At 43.6% G+C, this 15,311-nt stretch overlaps 1 protein-coding gene across 2 annotated transcripts in view; it reads right to left on the bottom strand.

Annotated features, from left to right (window-relative positions):
- AGPAT4 (1-acylglycerol-3-phosphate O-acyltransferase 4) overlaps positions 1-13,903 on the bottom strand; it is a 77,364-nt gene extending 63,461 nt beyond the window's left edge. The window contains exon 1 of one of the 2 annotated variants that reach the window (XM_032683784.1): positions 13,854-13,903. The gene's annotated coding sequence lies outside the window, so the exon portion shown is untranslated. The remainder of the gene's footprint in view (positions 1-13,853) is intronic. The other variant, XM_032683785.1, reaches the window with a different exon arrangement.
- Positions 13,904-15,311: the final 1,408 nt, after the last annotated feature.

Raw genomic sequence — 15,311 nt, 5'->3', positions numbered from 1 at the left:
ACCCCATTTCGTGAGGCACTGAGTCTAGATCAGTGTCCTGAAACATTTGTTTTACTGCCCTTGCTGACTCCGCTTACCACAGCAAAAAGCACACACGAGAATCACTGCAAAGCCTTCGGAAGTTATTTAGCCAGGTTTTAACCACAAGGAAGATAAAGAAAAATTTAAGAAAGAGAACTGGTACTGTTCTATAATTTATGTAAAGAGTTTATGGCAGTCCCAAGCCTATTATTAGAAGACAAAATGTGCCCTTTTGTTCCCTTTATCTTGCTGTACTATTCAGTACCACAGCTGACACCAGCTGTAGCTCAGAACGGTAGAACAGGCCTCTATTCTTTGTAGTAACCACTGCCATGATACTAGCAAAAAGCTCATCCAGCTTTAACCAGCCTTTCTATTAAAGACACGATTCTTAGGGTGGCAGACAATTTACTAGCTGGGGCTTTGAACAAATGCTTTGTTTTTGTTGAAGGCTAGGCAGAATGAGAAACGTCTAGTAGAATTCATTGTTGTGTTTCATTCTCCAACCCTTCCATTGCACACTCTGAAGACTGAGCCAAAAATGAAACAAAAATAAAAATGAAAAAAAGGCAGAAAACTTCTTTAAAACAGTCAGAATGGAAGCAAGCAACCAGTCACTTACAAGTGGATGGTTTAAAAGACTGTACAGTGTCCAAAACCCTGATGACTGGGTTTATCCCACCATCCTTGGCTAAAACTGGTCAAAAGTCTTTCTGTGTTAGTCAGTCTGCTTAATTCCATCCCACAAAATCACTCTAACGTAATTCCCAGAGATCAATAAGGTACTGGATAAAAGATAAAAACAACAGCCATAAATAAAACAGGACTGGAGCGCTATCGACTTACAGTGGAGACCTGAAAACTCACTGTGATATAATCAACTGAAATCTACTGTAGTAAGCAGCTGATCAACAGACTTTGTAATGAGGACAAACCAGTCATTTTGTCCACCAATTAGTCCACCAGCTCTTTTTTTTTTAGTAACTTTTTAATATAATAGCAGTCAAACTGCATTAAAATGTTACATTTATGTGAATCATTTACTTCATGCTGGGTCTTTAAAACAAAACTTCATGGAAATAAAATAAACAAAGATGAGATGACCCTGATAAAACAGTTATTGTCTTACAATTTTGTGAAGTCACAGTGGAATCTCAGAAAGCAATTTATTCCTTGCTTTCACAGCTCAGCCATCAAATTTCAATTCTGTAAAGTTTCTAAGACCTGTTTGTAAGACAAACTAAATTTACTTAAGCAGTACCATTGAAATACATCTAATCTAGCTTGCTTGCAAAAAGAACAAGAAGCCAGAGACACTACTCAAATTTTTATTTTCTGAAAAGTAGGGAGACTACACAGAATAATTTTCTCTTCTAATTAAATGCAAGCTGTTTTTCCTGCAGAATTTGCAACTCAAGCATTGTATACAGAGTGCTAGCTAAGTGCTGTTTCTCAGACATAAGCTCGTTCTTATAAGTGGTTTTTTTTTTAATATGATAGTTTTTGGACTGTTTTCATACCCAACCTCCAAGAAATACAGTTTATTCTTGGTACAAGCAACAAAAAGAATCAGTTCTGAGCTTATGAAAGAGATCTAGAAACTTGCTTTTTAAAAGTTCATGATGAATATCTTCCACTTACTCTTTGTCTTACTAAAGCTCCTCATGGGTAACATCAATATAACACCAGTTTAAGTGTTAAAAGAATCAGGTCTTTAATTCTTAATCCATGATGCTGGTTTAATAAATTACACTGATTTCCTTGTAGATAATGACTGAAAATTACAGCAGTCTTTTGAAAACAAAAGGGCCAATCAATGCATTTTCTCAGAAGCTATTAAGATCAGAGAGCTGCCAAGAAGCTCTATTCTATCAAACACCCGTTAAAATTAATTAGGAGAAAATGGCCAGCCAGTGCATCTAAACCAGACGGGCATTCCTTAATAACAGTTTTCCTTTGGATACAGAACGAAAGACTCAAACCTCAAATGTCTGTCTAGGGAGTAAGTCAACAAGCATCTACTCATGTGACTAAGAGATCACATGATCAGGTTTAAAAGCAAACTACACAACTATCCATTCTAACTCTTTTTCCTCCAAGTTTCATTCTTCAGCAAGATCCATTGTGCCTTCAACTACTCTCAGGATTTCCTTCTGCTTAGAAAAATTGACCAGGAGGACATAGAAGTGATATGCAAGGTGAACAATTCCATGCCAGCAGCAGTTGCTGCCAGTAAACTGCTCTATTTTATACTTTATCTTTTATACTTTCATACTTTATATTCCATGTTTTGAGACTACAACTAGAGATCGCATAGTGAACACAACTGTTTGCACTTCTACAGAAAGCACAAGAATGAAGCAAAGAACTGTCACCCACTGTTTCCAAAGTTTATGCAGTAAATAGAGTCCTTGGAGTGTGGAAAGTAATATGGTACTTATTTGACAACATTTAGATTGAGCTGATATTGTCCATACTTACAAATAGAGGAAAGTCAGCACTATACCTCTTTTTTTTTCAGTACAATGTGTTTCAAGCTTACGTAAAAGTTTTCACTTAAGCCTACTCTTTGATGAAGTCCTTAAATGCTTTGCTGCAGTCTAAGAACAACCAAACTGATGATGTCGCTGCCTATTCTTGCATTTTCTCATATTTGGATGGATGAGTTACATAGATTATGAAAATATCTCAGGTCAGATTAAGCAGTTTCGGTGGTGCCTCTTAAGCGAATTTCAGTTGCCATCAAAACCCCTGTACTTGAAACTGGTGAGGCCACACCTCAAGTACTGTGTCCAGTTCTGGACCCCTCACTACAAGATGGATATTGAGGTGCTGGAACAGGTCCAGAGAAGGGCAACTATGCTGGTGAAGGGTCTAGAGCACAAGTCCTATGAGGAGTGGCTGAGGAGATGGGGTTGTTTAGCCTGGAGAAAAGGAGGCTCAGGGGGGACCTCATCACTCTCTACAACTACCTGAAAGGAGGTTGTAGCCAGGTGGGCGTCAGTCTCTTCTCCCAGGCAACTAGAACTAGGGACAGGATGAGAGGACACAGCCTCAAGCTGTGCCAGGGGAGGTTCAGATTGGACATCAGAAGAAATTTCTTACAGAAAGGGTGATTAGACATTGGAGTGGACTGCCTAGGGAGGTGGTAGTCACAGTCCCTGGAGGTGTTTAAGGAAAGACTGGATGTGGCACTTAGTGCCATGGTCTAGTTGACAAGGTGGTGCCAAGGGTCTCTGAGGTCTTTTCCAACCTAAGTGATTCTATAATTCTGTGAAAACAGCACAGATAGCAACACTGTATTTCACATCCAAGTCAATTTTAACAACACTGCTGTATATGAAACGCATATGCAAAGCAAGTCACAGGAAGCCCTTGTGCTCTTCTCTTTCTGTCTGTGAACATCAAAAGTTAGAAAAAAGTGAGGTCACGTCCATGTATGTATTCACCTACAAGGAGAATATCTTTACTCACCACACCAAAAAAATCCCCCAAATCAACCAAATCTGGAGGAAGAACTATCCATCTATTTGCCTCATGCTTAATTAGGGTTTCAATCACTTCCTACCTCCCTCAAAGGCAACCAACTACTAGAGCATTATCCCCTGTGTGGGGTTTATACGACAAGGTTTTGGTAGTCAGGGGGGTTGCAGAGATGGCTTCTGTGAGAAAACACCAGGAGCTGCCTCCACATCAAATAGAGCTAGTTCCAGACAGCTCCAGAAGGGACTCACCACTGGCCAAAGCTGAATCCATGAGCGACACTAGTGGAATCTCTGTGATAATGTTCAGGAAAGGATTAAAAAATCTTACGGGGTTTTTTTTTTTACAGCAGCTGTGAGTGAGGAGTGAGAAACACATGAGAGGAACATCCCTGCAGACACCAAGGTCAGTGAATAAGGTGGGGAAGGATGTGCCTCCAGGCACTCTCCTGCAGCCTGTGGTGAAGATCACAGTGAAGCAGGTTATCCCACTGCAGCCCATGAAAGACCATAGCAGAACAGATATACACAGTGCAGCCTATGGAGAACACCTCATGAGGCAGCAGATGCCTTGTGAATATGCAGCTTATGGACAGGAGCCCACTCAGCAGCAGGTTTTGTGGCAGGGACGGCAGCCCAGTGGGTGCCAGGCTGGAGTAGTCTGTTTCTGAAGAACCATACCCTGTGGGAGGGACCCAAGCAGTAGCAGAGGAATAGTACAGTGAAGAAGGAACAGCAAAGAGGAACTGTTAAGAATCAACTGCAACCCCTCTTCCCCACCCACTTGCACCACTTGGGGTGCAGCAGAGAGGTAGAGTCTACAATCAAGCTGAACCTGGGAAAAACGGGGGACTTCAGACAAAGGTGGTTTTAGTTTAGGCTCTGATTTTCACTGTTCTACTTTATTACCAGCTGAAAATAAATTATACCAAACTTCCCCAAGTAGAGTCTGTTTTGACCGTTACGGTAACTGGTGAGTGATCTCTCTGTCCTTATCTCAACCCACAAGGTTTTTCACGCTATTTTCTTCCCTTGTCCAGCTAAGAAGGGGAGTGAGGGAGCAGTTTGATGTGAACCTGGAAGGCAGCCAAGGTTAACACATCACACCTTCTCCAAAAAGTCTCAAATCAGGGGAGAATTTGAGTGTATCTTAAAACCTTCCCCCAAAGCTAAGGAAACTTAGAAATGCTTTTAGATTTTCATGAGGAGTCTTGAATTCCTGAACTGCACACTGCTACAAAGGAGAGATCAGTCAGTTTGGCTTTTTCAAAGGCTGAAGAATGAATACTGTCTACCAGTACATTTTAGAATTTACAATTTATATACTTGCTATAAAACTGAACTATTTTCTATTATTACAGAAAATTATTTTATTTCTATTTTTTATTTTATTATAGAAAATTATTATATTTCTATTATTTTCTATTATCTTAAATTATTTTCTATTGAGCACAGAGATAATTTGCGTAACACAGTACACACTGAAGAAGTGAAAGTAACCCAGAAGTTTTTGAAATGGTTATCATAGCATAATGATATAAATCCCCTTCTCCTTCTTTTATTTTCTTCCTGCTGTAATCTAACATAGGGAAAACAGCTATGCAAACTCTGCATGCCTGCCAGGACAGAAGTTCTCTCTCTTTGTATGCGTACTCTGCTGGCAAAACGCACAGCAGAGCTGTGTTAGCCTCAATGCCCATCCCAGCAACAGAGGAAAGTGTTTATAGAGCGAAGTAAGGAGGATGACAGCAAGCCCAGGAGAGGCATGCACAGTCTGGGAAGAAGTGGGAAAGACAGGGAGTCACTGCCCAAGTTCTGATGAGAAGCAGCTCAGTCTTGCTCCTTCTTCCAGAAGGATGAAATATTCAGGGAGAAGGGAGCTGGACAAGGAAGCCATAGGGAGCTAAACATAAACACATCAATACAAAACTCCTTGGAGATGCAGCATTTAAGGACTGCAGGGCTTGACACTGAGGGAAGCTATTTATTTGAAGAGAGTAAACTCCTTAAGTTAAGCAGTTCTGCTCCAAGCTCCTAAAGAGATCCTCAAAAATTCATCAGGGTGAACTATAGCAGTTATCTCGGGTGCAGAACATGAAGTTCACAAAAATAGCACTGGAAGACAAGTTGCTTCTTTCCAGAATGGCAAGTGTTGCTCTTCAACTGTTTCCCATTGGCTTGGAAAAAATACATTTAAAAGATGCATTAAGATACTCAAGACCTAAATGAGTCTATCAGAGTTCAGCCCCAGACTTCAGTTTCAGGGACCACCATGTCCCTCTGTTTCGTATTTTACTTCTCTGGGTCCACTAACCTAAAAAGTCACTTGCACTGCCACCGAGGGCAATACAACACACACAAGTAAAATTTAGGGACTGAGCAGGGGAGCAGGACTAAACAACAAAAAACTTACAAGACAGAATACTGTACTTAAGCAGGATGTGGGCTATGCTGTCACACAAATAAGAGCAACCTGGATAGTTCCTCAAAAATAACCAAGGTGAATAACCACAAAGGGTCTAGGACACACAGCAATATCACACGTTCATAGCAAATTTAATACTTGATTTATAGGCAACATTAAGTGCTTAGTCAAGGTTAACCAGGCCCACACATTATTGCCATTTGGCACCCTCTTCTATAAAAAACAATTCCCCCAAAATGTGTTTTTACAAAGTCACTTTACTGGATGACCTGGCTTTCTGCAAAAGTCCAGGTGGCTGAATCTGAATGTCTGCAACAAACTAAGCCTTTGCAAATACAAATATATGTATGTCCATAAGTACAGATGCTTTTGCATTTATGATACAATAAATTTTGTACAGAAGTCATGGACTATTTGAGGCAACTACACATTTGAGTATAGAGACTGGAGTCTGTTTAGTTAAGCATTGGTCCTCAAGGTACAGCCTGTGAGAAATCTCTCAATGGTGAGATCCATACCATCACTGATGTACACAGGAAATTAACACATTAAAAACTACAGAGGCAGCAGGGGCAGTACAGCAGGATGCTGTCACCTGCATTGTGATACGTAGCATGAAGGGCGCACTCATCACCTCTACACTGGGCATTTCAGGAACAGATCCAACACAGGAGTAGCTACTGAGTTCTTCAGTAATTATTATAAAAACATTTCTTCTAGAAAAACCCAGAGAAATGGGGGTATGGAAGAAGGTTGATAAAGGATTATTCAGAAGCTGGCGTAAAACCAGGGTTGCTCCTTTTATTTTTAAACTGTGCTGAGAGTCCAAACATTTTCTTGATAAGAGATAAACTTTGGAAAGAAGGCCTCTCCTACGAAGACTCATGGCTTATGTTTGTCAAACAGCTCTCGCTTTGTTTTAAAGAACTGTAAAATACATTCACAGCAATGCAAAGGGTCAGCACAAGGTACAGGAACTGCCCATACTCTCAACAGTTGAAATACCTCTCCAGTATCCAAACCAGCTTTACGTGTGAGACAACAAGGAAACACGGATCACATTTAGTTCAAATTAAATTAAATATTAATCCTCCTATTCTTACTCACTGTGAGTTATTTGCGAAGTTAGACTACAAAAGCATCACCTCCTAACTCCAGTTCCGCATCAGACAAACATACATAAGCAGTTGTATCCAGGCAAAGTTTCACATCCACTCAGCAGATGTAGTAGCATGAGCATTGCATTTCTATATGCAAGATCAAATCCTTTATATATAGGATTAGAAAACAGTGTGGATTTTGTCCATTTTTTTTCTTGGATTTATCCATTCCCTCTGATATGAAAAGCTACAGCCATTTAGAAGACACTAGAGAAGTAAATCTGTCAAGATTTTTCTTACTGTCCCTCTCTTGCACACCAGGAACTTAGAACCACACTCAGAAAGCGCTTGTGACAGTCACATGGCAAATCCATAGCACAACTAACACCAAAACCACAATCTGCTAGTTCCCCAGGCTCCAGCTTTCAGCACTAAATGGTACTTCATCCTCCTTTATTTGCCTTCTTACCCATGCTCGAGTTTTCCTTGCAACATCTTCTGAAAGGCCACACACATAGAGAGAGAGACAGACACGTTCCACAAGGACCTTCAGTGGCACCAGATGATGCATGCAGGAAATAGTACAACTCATGACGTATGTACCAATCTAATGAACTCTACTTTCCCTTCCTTTCTCCATTCCTCAAGAAATGAAAACCAAGTATTCAGCAACTTGGATGGTTCTGTACTATAAACTGTAAGGTACAACTTTAGTACCAAGTTGGCGCATCTCTCTCATTATTCCTACCTGAGAAGAAATTAAAGGCATTGACAGATGCTACGAGAACAACAAACAGAAGGAAAAAATCATCAGCAATGGGAAAAAGATAACCTTCTTTCCTTAGTACACTCCCATAAAACAACCTCTTCATATTTTCTGGAATTGCAATTTACATTTTAGTAATTTTGGGCAGTCTCTGTAAGCCTTTTACGAAGAGTCTACTTTCTAATCTGTGTGGCCTTATTGTTTTGTGTATTTAAAAAAAGCCAGAAAGAGTAAGTAAAGAATAATCTAGAATTTGTGGTAGCAATAATCTTACCAAAAAAAAATTTGTGGAAAGTGGCAGAAACAGGGCACGAATCACTGAGCTGAGAAATACACCATGGTGACACTGGTTTACAAGTGGGACTTCTACCACCAGACTGGGCTGGTAACAGATTTTCTACTGTCCCAAAAACCCAGTATAAATACTTTTAACATGGTGCCTCTCTCCAACCAGCTGTATGGTCTGCTGGAGACAACCACATTCTCCCATTTAGTGAGTCTCAGCCATGCTGCCAACACTGCCACAAATGCAACATGTACATGGCACAGACTACCTTCTTTGTGCTTCTAAATCACAGAGATATGAAGGAACAGCGCTGACCTCCTCCATGAGGGAATCCAAAAGTTTCCAATACAAATCACAAGAAATTGTTAACACTGCTGGAAATTACATGGCATTCACCTAATTACAGCTCCAAGAGAGCTGTTAGGTTATCTTCGATGACAGTAGACCATCTCCTTCAGCTAAGCCATTTGCATAATTTTAATTAATATGACATAACATTAGTATGCTCTTTGAATACTAAGGACACATGAAGCAGAAAAGACTCACAAGGCTTTTTTTTTGATCTCCCAGTATTGATTTAATTTGTCGGTATTCTATCATATGACACCGAAGAGTATGAGGTAGCAGAATTTCTCCTTTATGAAAATTGCATCCCAAAATTGGAAATGACAACACAAACACAAGATGTAGCCTCACCAAGACAAAGATACACAGGATATTAATATTTATTCATTAAATACTGTCTAATGGTTCTTTCTGTAGAAAATAGTTTAACTGAAGAATGAAAGTGGCAGGGAAGCTCTCAGATTTATTATTTGAAGAAAACCAATTTTTGCCTTTAAGAGGTAACACCAAATACCTAGAAAAACATCTTACAGCTGAGATGTGGTTGGCATGGTTCCAAAAAATAAGATGCCAGCTTCAGTGAAAAGCTCAGCTGTACCTACACGCAAAACAACCAGACATCCAGATGCCAGGTAAAGACCCAAATAAACATGGTGACAGCTTTACCCATATTTCAGCAGTTCCATTCTACATCAGTTTTCACTCACCTCTGCCTCATGTGATACGAGTGTTCAGAACTATTTTGCCACACCATGAACTCAGAATACTTTCAACCTCCTCATTCTCCCTGATCATCAGTCCCCTAACAGCCTGATTTAATTTAAGAACTTCAGAGAATAAAAGCCTTTGTCACAAACACCAGATTTATCAAGTCCAGTAATAAAGGTAGGTTTCTTTTTGGACCTGATTCAAATCCCGTTGAAGCCAAAAGAAATCTCTCAACAAGCTTCAATAGTCCTTGTTGTTTACCAAACATTATGACTCCAAACCAATCAATGATCTTGTATTCTCAGCACCTAAAGCCAGGGCTAGTCAAAAACACCTTAAACATCAGCAAAATCATTCTGAGATAGTGCTTGATTCAGCAGCATTTACTTTACTGGATAGCAAGTGTGCAGATGCTAACAGTTACTAAATACACTGCTAAGAATCCAGTAATATTTTTATAAATTTTGCACTAAATTAAGCATTAAGTACATCAACGCCTACTTGGATTTTCTACACCACCTCTGAACAACTGCAGGAGCCCAAGTCCTTTTAAAAGCCTGGTTTTGAGAATTTCTCCTTCTAACTTCAAAATATATTTGAGACAGTTTTACAAGGCTTAAAATTCAAAATGAAGCTTTTCTCTGTCTCCATCTTGGGTGAAATGCAGTATTTATGCACACAGTCAGAGGCAAAGGCATGTAAAAAACTTACAGTGACACACAGAATTACAATATTAACCCCTGAAAACCACCTGTGACTTAAAGGAGTAAAACCTCATAAATGGTTCAAGCGCAGGTGTAGCCTGCTGCAGACAAAATCCTTCTAGACCTTCCACAAGTGCAAAGCAGCATCTGCAGTAATGGTATTTTCTAAAGTGCTGAAAAGCATGTTAAGAGACAAACTATGACGTGTGAGGATACAGATAATGTGGAGACAGGGGAATAAGCAGGACACAGTTTAACTTTCACACAGTAGCTGTCACTTGAAATCATGTGCCATTTCTACATATAGAATTCCCCCAAATATGTTCTTTCCCTGTCTTTAACAGCAGGTTTTTAAGTTGAGTCTTACCCTTTCCTCTGATAGGTAAAAAACCTTGCATAATCTGCAACTGTATCAGCATAGGAAAACCTTTTCATTCACATGGATGCTACTGGAAAAACATGAGTGAAATTTAACTTTGTTGGTCTACTAAAAAGAAATCTGGTACAAGTCAGAAATTTTTAACATGTTAATAAACAGTCCCACATGAAAGTGAAATCAGTGTGCTTGTCTTTGCCTGCAGCTCCTTACCTTCTGTGAAGTAAACCTTCTCTCAGTGACCTCTATCTCTGACTTCTTTCCAGCCTAGAGCTGGTTAATTGCCTTTCCCTGTTCCTGTTATTTATGCTACAGTAGAAACCTCAAGCCAGGTCAGCCCTTTTGCAAGCAGCAGAAAATTATTTCAGCATAAAGCTCTTCTTAGCAGAATGGAACAAGACAGACAGAAGGGTGGAAGGTCAAAACAAAGGCATAGAAATAAAAAGGCTTTAAGTTCAAGTTGAAGAGCAGACCACTAGCAGGACCACAACCCAGCATCTCCCAACTGTGGGTTCACTACAGTTGCTAAACCAGTTCCTAACGCATGACTTATGTACCTTTTCAGCAAATCTATTACAGCCATCATCTTTTTCTCACATTATCAAAGAGGGATCTTTGCAGTATCTTCATCCTTGCCACAACAGTTATTCTCATTAATTTCCATTTCCTCTTTCCCTGACCTTACTTTGGACCCTACCTCATCTCTAGTCGGAAGCAGTGAAGGAGGACAGGTGAAAAGCATGAAAACAAAGTGAGTCAGCAGTTTCCGAGCAGCACAGGAGCATTAGTCACAGGTGATCAGGGTACTGACCACACAGTCAGATGTGAATAAGCCCAAGACCACCAAACAACAGATTAGTGAGCAAACTTTCCCAAATGCCTGAAACTGAATCACTGGACAAAGCCACCCCACAGACAAAGCACTTCAGGGAAAAAACACATACTCAGCTGCCACATACCAGTGCTGAAAGGCAACAAAGCACACAGGGTACCACTGTCAGTCTCATTTCTAGTTCCTTTACAAGAAAGCCCACTGCATTCAGCACAGCAAAATCAAACACGCTTGAGAGACGACTGCCTTGACATAAAATATTTTCCCTTGTGAGCGAGGCCCACAGTTGCAAAAGCTTTCACTGAGCAAAGCATATGCACAGTGCACTACTATGCATTGTTGCCCTCTTGCTGATCTGCTCCCTTATCAGGACATACTAACAGCAGTAGCAGGGATGCTGTTACTTAGGGAAGTGTTGTTCTATGTCACGCAGTGGAAATCTAAATGTGTAAATTTTAAGACCAAATTACTAATACAAGTTTTGAGGACCACAATGCTCATTTGTAACACAAGAACAGTATCTTGCTACCCTCAGCACAGCTGTGACAGTGTCTTCCTGTATGAAGAGATTTCAAGAGGCATTACTCCCAGTCTTCATCTTCTAGCATTAAAAACAGGGTACACAACAGAAAAAATTAGCCAATCCTTTTCAGCAGGGCAGCATAGAGTCATAGGATTCTCATCCATCACCTGGAGAGAATTCTTCTCCTACAGAGCTCTCCTCTGTTATGGTACAGTAAGTACATCAAACTGTAAGTGATGTAAAACTGTCACTCCAGCAGAGCATGCCTCACTCCAGAGATGAACACTGCTTCAGTGCCTCTGCAATTTGGCTGGACAGAACACAACTTACTAAAAAAACAACCTCCCCACCAAACTGACACCTACTATGTTTCAAGAAACACAGTTCATTATTGTCCTCTGGGCACAGCATTCTTCGGTCTGTGACTCTGGGCAAGTGCTCACCTCTCTGCAGTTTTTCCACTCCTAAAATATATTACTTACAGCTTTTTGTGAAGCATTCACCAAAATCTGTAAAAAGTGCTTGCCAACAACACAACTAAACTTTGCTTAAGAGCAACCTTTATCCATCAGCAGCTTGCAACAGTTTCTCTGTTCACTGCAGGCTTTCCAATAGATTCTTCCCCATGAAATTTGGTCCTGTCATCCACAAAACAGTTAGTTTCACTTTTCGATACAGCTTATTCAGGCTCTCTTAATGCAAAATATTCATAGGAAAGAGCAAAGCTATACAAAATATTTACACAAATTTCTAAAGTGAATAAACATGTTTTAATCCACAGTATTTGGAAAACCATGGCATTATATCAGATACAAGCAGCTAAGGAAAGCTGCTGGTCAGTAAATGACAGCAAACATTTAGAACACATCAACTATTCTAGTGATCCATGCAGTCAGTCTTTATACAGAAGTACAAAAGTATATATAAACAGACCTCTGCATGTCTACAGCAATATTATCGCGAACATGAGAAGCTGGAGAAAAAAAAAAAGGCTACAAATTTTGGCTTCAGTTGTTCCACAACGGTTTCTCTACTCCACCAGTTTTCAATTCTTTTGCTACTCACTCTTAGTGTGAAGTCATCATCAGTACAAGCTGAGGCTACAATCGCCTGGTACAACTTCCTGAGTGGGATACATCACTGCTTTTAAAGGAAAGCTTGGGTTTGTTTGTTTGAGAGTTTCTGGAGCCGTCTACCTCTTGTAAAGCATTTTCAGTTTTCATGTAACAGCAAGGTTGCTCTCTCCCGCACAAGCACCTGCCTAACGTGCATCATGCTTAGATGTCGGCACACTTAAAACTCTTAGGAACGCATAACAAAGATAAAGACCAGAAGTCGGTGCGACAGTGCTGAAACAGACTCTCTTGTGGGGCTCTCCTTTCAGCCATTCGAGTAAGCGCTCACTTGTTGAAATAAATGCTAAAAAGCATAACTTGTTAGCTAAATATCCTTCAACGCATGGTGTCAGACGACACACTTTAAGTTCGGGGCTGTTATTTAATTCACCTTAAACATCTTCATGAAGATACGCACACAGGTGAAATCAGAGCTCCGACAACACGTGAGCCCATCACCAGGGAGGCAGACTGCCCCTCCCCTCCGCCTCAGCTCATGGACTTCCAGGTACCGCGGACAGAAGAGCCGCCACGACCGACCAGTGACCGAGCCCGCCCGCTCCGGACACGCCACCGGGGCTCGCTGTGACCGAGCCCGCCCGCTCCCACCGGGGCTCGCCGCGCCCGCTCGCTCCAGAGCGGCGCCTTCGGGGAGGCGGCACGAAGCAGGCGATCGCACCCGCCCGTTCCCACGGCAACCGCACCGCCCGCCCCCTCCCTCCCTCCCCAGCCACCGCCAGCCCCGAGCGGGGAACACCGAAGGGAAAGTGGAAGGCGCCGCCGGCGGAGGGGAGCTCAGTGGGGCTGGGCCGCCGTAGCTCCGCCGTTTCCACGGAAACCCCGGCGGCCGCGGGCAGCGCTCGCCACACAAAGGGGGCCAGCGGGCGGCAGGAAAATTGCCGGTGCCCGCGGGAGAAACGACGCGGCGGGTCCGGGCGGCGGCGGCGACCGAGCCCGGCGGCGAATAAGTCAGGGAACTTGTGCCCGCATCCCGCGCCCCGCCGGCAGCAGCCGGCCCCTCGCCTCGCCGCTACAGCGCGCCGCGGGGCGGCTGCGCCGGGGAGGGGCTGCGTCCGGATGCCTTTTCCTCCGGGGTAGCACGGCAGGCGGAGGAGGGAGGGCGGCCCAGCACCTGAGGAGCGCGCAGGTCGCCAGGGGAAGAGCACGTACCTGGCGCCGGCGGGCCTGGGCACGGGTGCCGCGCTGGGGCGCCGGGAGCGGGCGGCGGCCGAGCCGCACCGGCTGCCACTACTTCGCACGCGGCGGGAGCGGGCGGGCGGCTCGGGCGGGGCCGCCAGGCTCCACCCGGCGGGCGGCTCCACTCCGGCAACAGGGCGCCCCTCGCCTCCCTTCCCCTCCCCGCCGCCGCCGCCAACATGTCACTTCCTCCCGGGGCGGTGGGAAGGCGCGACCCCTCGCCGCACCGGCGTCGCCCGCCCTTCGGGGCGAGCCACCGGCGCTGCTCCGCGCCTGAGGAAAGGCGGCCGGCTCCGAGGAGGGAGTCGGGGCCAGGGGAGCGGCGGCCCGGTGGAAGGGGCGCAGAGCAGCGCCCGTCCCCTGAGGGCCGCCGGTGTCAGGGTTGACCGCTCGTCATCCCTTACCGGGGCAAACGTGGGATAGAGGTGGAGAGGGAACTGTCGCGTGATGATGGGCACCTGTGACTGTCTGCTTCTTCCAAGCAGAAACCGGGCAACAAAAACCAACTCCACGGCCTGCGTGTAGAAAGATAAATGTCGGTGGCAGCCATCCAAGCACCGAGTACCCTGACACACAAGAGTCACTGTGTGGGACAACGCAAACATTTGCTGTCAGGCTCTGACTGTGAAGTGAAAAGCAGCTTCTGTGACTAGAAAATAGCTAGAACTGAGTCTATTAAACACCCAAAGCATCGGAAGGGGATGATGCCTGGGATGACATTGCTGGGACAGCACTGTCAGCTCTGCTGGCTGTCCGGTTATACCGGGGCTCCCGGGGCAGGGGGCTGGCAGGGGATGAGCTGGATAAAGCAAAGCGCTGTTACAGCCCCGGTCCATACCAGCCACATGGCATCCCTATTTACCGTCAATATAAGAAATACCTGAAGGAAACACTTGTCACAGTTTAACCCCTATCGGCAACTACTGTCTAGGCATCAGTCAGTGGCTGGTGAGCAAGAGTATTGTGCATTACTTATTTTTCTGGGGTTTTATTCCTTTCTCTCCTTTTCATTACACATATCATTATTGTTGTTATTATCCTTAGCACTGTTGCTCTCAAGGAGCAGCTCGAGGGAGGAAAAGCCTGGAACTGAGGGTGGCTGCAGCACAGGCAGCATTCTCACTAGCCAGAGCACTTTGCCACGATACCTGAACAGAGCAGGACAATGCAGCTCCATTAACAGTCCTAGACACGATGAAGCAACGAATCAGTGTAAAGTTTGTACAAGGAATCCAATCAGGAGGAGCAGGAGATAGGGCCACAACTGGAGACAGAGCCACAATATTGATCTATCTAGGAAGCAAAGCAGGAGATCAAACAGAAGGCAGATCTATCTACTAGATAGTTCAGGCAGGGATTAAACACCCAGACCTGAGCTTTAAATGGAGCCCTGGTCCATGGGCAGTGTGTAGGTAGGGGTCCCAGGTGAGG

This window comes from Chiroxiphia lanceolata, chromosome 3, assembly GCF_009829145.1.
Source record: "Chiroxiphia lanceolata isolate bChiLan1 chromosome 3, bChiLan1.pri, whole genome shotgun sequence".
In the NCBI taxonomy this organism is placed as follows: domain Eukaryota; kingdom Metazoa; phylum Chordata; class Aves; order Passeriformes; family Pipridae; genus Chiroxiphia; species Chiroxiphia lanceolata.
Note: the sequence above shows the minus strand (reverse complement) of the source record. Positions and strands in the feature narration are given on the sequence as shown.